Raw genomic sequence first — 8,209 nt, forward strand, 5'->3', positions numbered from 1 at the left:
TCTTACATCAATGTTTCTCTTCCTCACTTTCTCCATTCCTTCCCCCCCTCTCTAAAAATAAATAAATAATCTTGCCCTGGCTGGCGTGGTTCGGTGGATTGAGCGCCAGCCTGTGAACCAAAGGGTCTCTGGTTTGATTCCCAGTCAGGGCACATGCCTGGGTTGCAGGTTGGGCCCCCAGTTGGGGGCATGTGAGAGGCAACCACACATTGATGTTTCTCTTGGTCTCTTTCTCACTCCCTTCCCCTCTCTCTAAAAATAAATAAATACAATCTTTAAAAAATAAAATTAAAAATTAAAAAAAGGTACACTGTGGACTACACACAGAAATGTCAAGGTGAATTATTTTTGGAAGGTTTACAAATGCATATAGAATATGTAGACTCAGCCCTGGGTTCGCTTCAAATGAAGATGTTTTACATTGTCATTTCTTGTGAAGTTTAATGGTGAGGCCTGGTCTGGTACCTCTGTCATATAGATATCGTTCTCATACATTTTTTTTCTTCAATAAGAGTTTATTACTTCATTACTTTTATAATTTATTGACTGATGCCTGTTTCCCCCACTAGTACTTGAGCTCCATAAATGCAAACAATTATGTCTATTTTGCTCAACATCATCCTTCCACTGGGCATATAGTAAGTATTCTGACACCATTTGCTTTATGAGTGACTGAATGGATGAAATCCTCAGCCTATAATTCTGGGTAATACTTTTTGTTTTTCCAAGATAACACAGAGGATTATCTCTTGGCCTCAGCTTTCTCATCTGTAAAATGGGGATGATATCCCCCTCCGAGGCACATTTATGAAGATCAAAGAAGATCACATATATTAAAGAAAAGCCCTGGCTGGTGTGGCTCATTTAGTTGGAGCCTCGTCCAATAAACTGAAAGGTCCAATAAATCTGTCAGGGCACATGCTTAGGTTGTAAGTCGGGCATCTGATCAATGTTTCTCTCTCACATTGGTGTTCCTCTTCCTCTCTTTTTATCTTCCCTTCCCTCTCTCTAAAATCAATAAGCATGCCCTTGGGTGAGGACTTTAAAAATTAAAAATAGAATAAAGAGCATTATGCAACGTAAAGTGTTAAACAATAGTAATTATTACCAAAAAAGTGAATTTGCACAAATTTCAACTTCTCTTCAATAAAACTCAACTAAATTAACTAAAAAGGAGAGCCATGATGTGGTGACTGGTCTCACAACAATGTGAGTTTACTTAATGCTGAGGAATTGTACACTTAGAAACAGTTTAAGAGCAACAACAGAAAACCTTCAGGACAACAGTCAGGGTCCTGAAGTAAGCCCTGCGTTACTCATTATTCCTCAGTCCCAGGATTCCACATCTTCACTGTAATGGGACAGTCACAATTCCATAAAACAAGTACTGTATTTGTAGGTTTTTCTACCCCTTTTATCTCTCCCCAAATTATTCCCTCTCCCCAGACATTTTTTTTCTCACCTGGACAAATCTTACCCATTGTTCAGCCCCTGCTTGAAGTCACTTGCCCTGCAAAAGCCTACTGTTTCAAAAAGGACCAGCCCCTCCTTACCTTGTCTTCTACCCACTGGATTTTGCCCATTCTGCCTGCCAATATTGTGCTTCTACCAGTTGAGTATACTCTGTCATTTATTTCCTGTATTATTCTGGCTCCCTGACCCTATCCCCAAATGGTCATTTTTGTTAGGTCACTCATCATAGAGGGAAGCACACAGCACTCAGCACATGGTGGACACTCAAAATATGTCTTGATTTGAATTGAATAGGCACCTAAGAGGAAATGCAAACACTAAACATACATGTTTTTAAGAGACTCAACTTCCTTAGTAATTAGGGAAATGCAAATTAAAGACTATGTATAGTATGGTCCCAATTAACAGCTATTAAACTGTGTAAAAATTAAACACCCAACGCTGGCTGGTCAAAGCTTTGGGAAAGATACATTCACACCTGGCTAATGGCCAGACAAACTGACATAATTCTTCAAGAAGCACACTTAAGTAACACCTAGCAAGAATCAATTGATATCCTTTGACCCAGTCCCTCACCTAGGAATTTAAAACTCAGTGAACTAGGCCAAAAGAAAAAGGAAATCTGTATGTGCCAAAATACTTAAGTCAGACTTCCACCAAGATGGAGGCATAGGTGGAAACACTGTGCCTTCTCCCACAACCAAGTTTGAATACAACAAAGGTTTGGAGAACAAAGACACAGCCAAAGACCAGAAAATTGAATTATACGGAAGTCCAACAACCACTAACCGTGCAACCGGGACGGTAAGAGGGGCAGAGCCAGCAGCAGAACAGGGTCGGGCAGGACAGATCCCCCGACCTAGGTGCGCAAGTGGCCCGGACCCAGTCAGGGTGTGGGCAGACTGACCGCGGTCGCACATTCGCCCACAGTGAGACGGACCACGCACGCCCCAGGGGGCGAGGGCTGACGGTGGTGGCACACTGGCGACGAACAGCCCAAAAGATGGTGCAAGAAGAACTCAAAGTCCCAGAGCCCATAACTCTCAGCAACCAAGAAATTGCCAGCCTCTCAGAAGCACAATTCAAAACACTGTTTCTCAGGATGCTCAAAGAACTGGTTGATTATAGTCACAAATTAGAGGAACATATGAAGGCTAAACTAATTGAAATGAAGGGAGATGTCCAGGAAACCAATAGGGATGGAAAGGAAACTGGGACTCAAATCAATGGAATGGACCAGAAGGAAGAACGAAACATCCGACCAGAAAGGAATGAAGAAATGAGAATTCAAAACAATGAGGAGAAGCTTAGGAACCTCCAGGACATCTTTAAAAGTTCCAACATCCAGATTATAGGGGTACCAGAAGGGGGAAAAAAACAGCCACGAGTGGAACACTTATTTGAACAAATAATAAAGGAGAACTTCCCCAGTCTGGCAAAGGAAATAGACTTCCAGGAAATCCAGGAAGCTCAGAGAGTCCCAAAGAAGTTGGACCCAAGAAGGAACACACCAAGGCACATCATAATTACATTAGCCAAGATTAAAATGAAGGAGAGAATCCTAGAAGCAGCAAGAGTAAGGGGACAGTCACCTACAAAGGAGTACCCATCAGACTGTCAGCAGATTTCTCAAAAGAGACCTTACAGGCAAGAAGGGGCTGGAAAGAAGTATTCCAAGTCATGAAATCCAAAGACCTACAGCCAAGATTGCTTTATCCAGCAAAACTTTCATTTAGAATGGAAGGGCAGATAAAGTGCTTCTCAGATAAGGTCAAGTTCAAGGAGTTCATCATCACCAAGCCCTTATTATATGAAATGCTAAAGGGACTTATCTAAGAAAAAGAAGATGAAAAATATGAACAGTGAAAGGACAGCAAACTCACAGTTATTAACAACCACACCTAAAACAAAAGCAAACCAGGAGGACAGCTAGATCAGGAGTGGAACCATAGAAATGAAGAACACATGGAGGGTTAGCAACAGGGGAGTGGGAGGAGGAGAAGGGAGGAGAAGGCACAGAAAATAGCATAGATGGTAGGTAGAAAATAGATGGGGGGAGGGCAAGAATAGTGGGGGAAATATAGAATCTAAAGAACTTGAGACACATGGTTATAAACTAAGGGGGGGAGAATGGTGGTGGAGGGAGTGTGCGGGTGGAGGGGAATGAAGGGGGGAATAGAACAACTGTAATGGTATAATCAATAAAATATATTAAAAATAAAATAAAATAAAATACTTAAGTCAGTGGGGCTTAATAGAAACCCGCCAATAAATGATTAAATTATTAGATACTAATATTACCAAACAGTTTGTAGATACCATAACATAAAGAAACATGAAACTGGACTTCTGGCCAACATGGAAGCATAGGTAGATACACTTTGCCTCCTTGCACAACCAAAATAAGGACAACAACAAATTAAAAACAAAAAAAGAACTAGAACTGCCAGAAAATGGAACTGTATGGAAGTCTGACAACAAAGGAGTTAAAGAAACATTCATCCAGACTGGTAGGAGGGGTGGAGACAGGCAGCCAGGGCAGAGAGGACCAGATGGGTGAGGTGGTTGCTGGCAGCCCCACACTTGTGTGCTGATAAACCAAGAGAAACAACTGGGGAGCAAAATTGACCAGGCAACCCAGGGTTCCAGCATAGGGAAATAAAGCCTCAAAACTTCTGGCTGTAAAAACCTGTGGCAGTTGACACAGTAGGAGAAACTCCCAGCCTCACTGGAGAGTTCACTGGAGAGACCCACAGGGTCCTAGTACATACACAAAACCACCTACCCAGGAATCAGCACCAGAAGGGTTCGATTTGCTTGTGGGTAGTGGAGGAAGTGACTGAAAGCTGAGAGCTGAGCAAGTGGCATTGTTCCCTCTCTGACCCCTTCCCCACAGACAGCACCAAAATGCAGCAAGGTGGGTTGCCCCGCCCTGGTGAATACCTAAGGCTCCACCCTCTATGACTCAACAGATGCACTGAGACAAAGAAATATGGCCCAAATGGAAAAACAGATCAAAACTCCAGAAAAAGAACTAAGCAACGAAGAGATAGCCAACCTATGAGATGCAAAATTCAAAACACTGGTAATCAGGATGCTCACAGAAATGGTTACATATTATCACAAAACAGAGAAAAAAGTGAAGGCTATGCAAAGTGAAATAAAAAAAAATATACAGGAAATCAACAGTGAAGGGAAGGAAACCTGGACTCAAGTCAACAATATGAAGCAGAAGGAAGAAATAAACACTCAACCAGAACAGAATGAAGAAACAAGAAACGAGAATTTTAAAAAATGAGGTGAGGCTTAGGAACCTCGGAGACAACTTTAAACTTCCCAACATCTGAATCATAGGGATGCCAGTGAAGAGCAAGAATTTGAAAACTTATCTGAAAAAATAATGAAGGAGAACTTCTCTAATCTGGCAAAGGAAATAGACTTCCAGGAAGTCCAGGAAGCTCAGAGAGTCCCAAAGAAGTTGGACCCAAGGAAGCACACACCAAGGCACATCTTACCAAAGTTACTCAAGATTAAAGATAAGAAGAGAACCTTAAAAGCAGCAAGAGAAAAGGAGACAGTTACCCACAAAGGAGTTCCCATAAGACTATAAGCTGATTTCTCAAAAGAAAACATACAGGTGAGAAGGGGCTGGAAGGAAGTATTCTAAGTCATGAAAGGCAAGGACCTACATCCATAATTACTCTATCCAGCAAAGCTTTCATTTAGAATGGAAGGGCAGATAAAGTGCTTCCCAGATACAATCAAGTTAAAGGAGTATGTCATCACCAAGCCCTTATTCGAAATGATAAAAGAACTTATCTAAGAAGAAGATCAAAACTATGAACAGTAAAATGACAACAAACTTGCAAATATCAATAAATGAACCTAAAAAAAAGCAAATACAAATATATACTAAGCAAATAACTAGGACAGGAAGAGGATCACAGAAATGGAGTTCAGCCCTGGCTGGTGTGGCTCAGTGGATTGAGCACGGGCAACCAAAGGGTTGCCAGTTGGATTACCAGTCAGGGCACATGCTAGGCTGTGGGCCGGATCCCCAGTAGGCGGCACGTGAGAGGCAACCACACATTGATGTTTCTCTCCCTCTTTCTCCTTTCCTTCCCTTCTCTCTAAAAATAAATAAACAAAATCTTTTTTTAAAAATGGAATTCACAGGGAGGGTTATCAGCAGGGAGGGAAAGAGAATGGGGGAAAATGTACAAGGAATAAGAAGCATAAATGGTAGGTACAAAATAGATAGGGGGAGGTTAAGAATAGTATAGGAAATGGAGAAGCCAAAGAACCTATACGTACGACCCATGGACATGAACAAAGGGGCTGGGGAATGCTGGTGCAAGGGGCTGGTGCAGGGCAGAGGGAAATAAAAGGAGAAAAATGGGACAACTATAATAGCATAATCAATAAACTGTACTTTTAAAAAAGAAACATAAAACTGTGTTTGTAAAACAGTGTGAAAGGAAAACAGTATTGAAAACTATAGCTACCCCATTATTTCAGTTTTCTAAAGTAATGATGTCTCTAAAGTTTAAAGCCGAAAAGAAACACTAAGATAGGAAATCATTTGATGTGGTAGGTGAGGATATAGAAAATAATTTACAATATTTTTAAATTTTCCATTCAAGACATATCTTTTTTTAAGTTTGTGGGTTTTTAAAATATTTTATTTCTTTTTTTATTTTTAAGGAGAGGGAAAGGGAAGGAGAAAGAGAGGGAGAGAAACATCAATGTGTGGTTGCCTCTCACATGGCCCCCACTGAGGACCTGGCCTGTAACCCAGGCATGTGCCCTGACTGGGAATTGAGCCGTGATCCTTTCATTCACAGCCTGTGCTCAATCCACTGAGCTACACCAGCCAGGGCTATCTTTTTTTTTTAACTGATTGATTTTAGAGAGAGAGAGAGGAAGACAGGAGGCAGGGAAACACCAATTTGTTGTTCCACTTATTTATGCATTCACTGGTTGATTCTTATATGTGTGATTTTGGTGTACCAGGACAATGGGTAGCACATTTTCATATTGTTTTATAGTTCCAGGGTGATCAGCTGCAAAGACTGGCTGCAATTATCATGGAGGACCAGCTGTGCAGGGGCCCACCCCATAGAGCAGGACTTACTTAGTGGTGCTCTGGTGCCTGCTGAGTCTACCCCTTGAGTGTGTGACTTGTGGAGGTGGGCCCGGTGGTGCTTCAATGTGGTCTGAAGCTGTCCATGGGTTTACTGGCTCTGGAGCCTCCTAGGAGGTACATACCGTGGTCAGCCACTGCCTGTGTTCTGCTCTGGGCCATCTGGCATGAACTGGAAAGCAAACTGCAGGTGGCTGCTACTTGTGCTGGGTCTAGAGTTGCCCAGGAGAGGCCAAGCTGTGAGCCAAGGCCAGCTGCTGCTAGTAATGGGCCTGGGGTCACTTAGTGAGAGGTAGAAGGTATACTGAGGCCAGAGGCTATTTGTCTGAGAGATTTTAGGGAAATCTGAAGCATGTGCCAAGAAAGGCCATTTGTATGGAAAAGCCACTGGAAACAGCTTGACTGGGCCTGCAAGTTGGGTGGGGCAGGGTCTCAAGGAATCACCAGGGCAGAGTGAACAGTGCTAGCCAGGTTGATGAAGACTCAGTTATGGTGCCTGTCTGCTGGCTCTGTGGGTGAGGAAAGGAACAATGGCTTCTGTCTGGGAGAAAGCTGCCCCTCCAGATCTTGCCCTGATGCAATTTCAGTTCCTTCCTGCATTCCTATGCTGCCCCAGCTCTGGAGCTCAAAGCAAGTGAGCTCAAGTGTGGGAGCCCGCCAGGCCGCAGGGAACCAAGGACAGAGCCCCCACTGTGAAAATGGTGGCGGGACTTGGTTTCTGGTCCCTGGAGCCGGCGGGTATCTTGACATCTTCCGGACCTTCTCCTTCTCAGCCTTGAAGGAAAGAACAAGGTCTTGGCATGTGCGTCATGTTCCAAGGAAGTGATAATCTTGAGGACACTGCTATCTGTGGGCTAATGTTCTCAGGATGTGAGAACATCTTGCCCTCTTGATAGCTTTCGGGAATGTACAAACTTTTGTAAAACAGCATTGTTCTCAGGCCACTGTAGTTCTGCATATAAGCCAGCAGTTCCTTGAATAAAGTTGCCATATGCCAGCAGAGCTATGGTCCTCTCCATTCTTTAGTCCACCGCCTCACCTCGCGATCCACCCTTGCTGCTGCGGGCAGCGGCACTCAAGTAAGTCTGTGTATGGGCCTTTAAAGAGAAATGTTGGGGACTCCCAGAGCCCTCAGTCTCATTCAGCCACAACCCCTGCTGGTTTTTATAGTCAGAGGCCATAGGGACTTCTCTTCCTGGCACTGCAACCCTGGGCTGGGGGCCTGCTGTGGGGCTGAGATCCCTCACTTTGTGGGGGACCTCAACAGGTGAGCTAGCCTTCCTGATTTTTACCCACTACACATGGGTGTTGAGCCAGGCTGTTCTGTTTCTGCCCCTCCTGCCAGTATCAGTGTGGCTTCTTCTTCATATCCTTACTTGAAAGACTTCCATTTAGCTAGATTCCAAGTGGTTCTCAATGATGGTTGTTCTATAGTTTAGTTGTCATTTTTCTTAAGTGCTTGTTCTTAAAAAAAAACTTTTAAAAAAGATTTTATTTACTTATTTTTAGAAAGAGGGGAAGGGAGGTAGAAAGAGAGGAGGACAAACATGAATGTGTGTTTGCCTCTCACGCAAACCCATACTGGGGACCTGG

At 43.2% G+C, this 8,209-nt stretch overlaps 1 long non-coding RNA gene across 1 annotated transcript; it reads left to right on the forward strand.

The window, feature by feature from the left end:
- The first annotated feature begins 120 nt into the window (after positions 1-120).
- LOC118999541 (uncharacterized) lies at positions 121-5,626 on the forward strand. Its single transcript, XR_005069127.1, has 2 exons — positions 121-161; positions 5,515-5,626. It is a non-coding gene; the product is annotated as an uncharacterized LOC118999541 (long non-coding RNA).
- The last annotated feature ends 2,583 nt before the right edge of the window (positions 5,627-8,209 follow it).

The sequence above is a fragment of the Sturnira hondurensis genome, unplaced genomic scaffold (assembly GCF_014824575.4).
Source record: "Sturnira hondurensis isolate 20B ecotype Veracruz unplaced genomic scaffold, ASM1482457v3 Scaffold0014854, whole genome shotgun sequence".
Lineage (NCBI taxonomy): Eukaryota > Metazoa > Chordata > Mammalia > Chiroptera > Phyllostomidae > Sturnira > Sturnira hondurensis.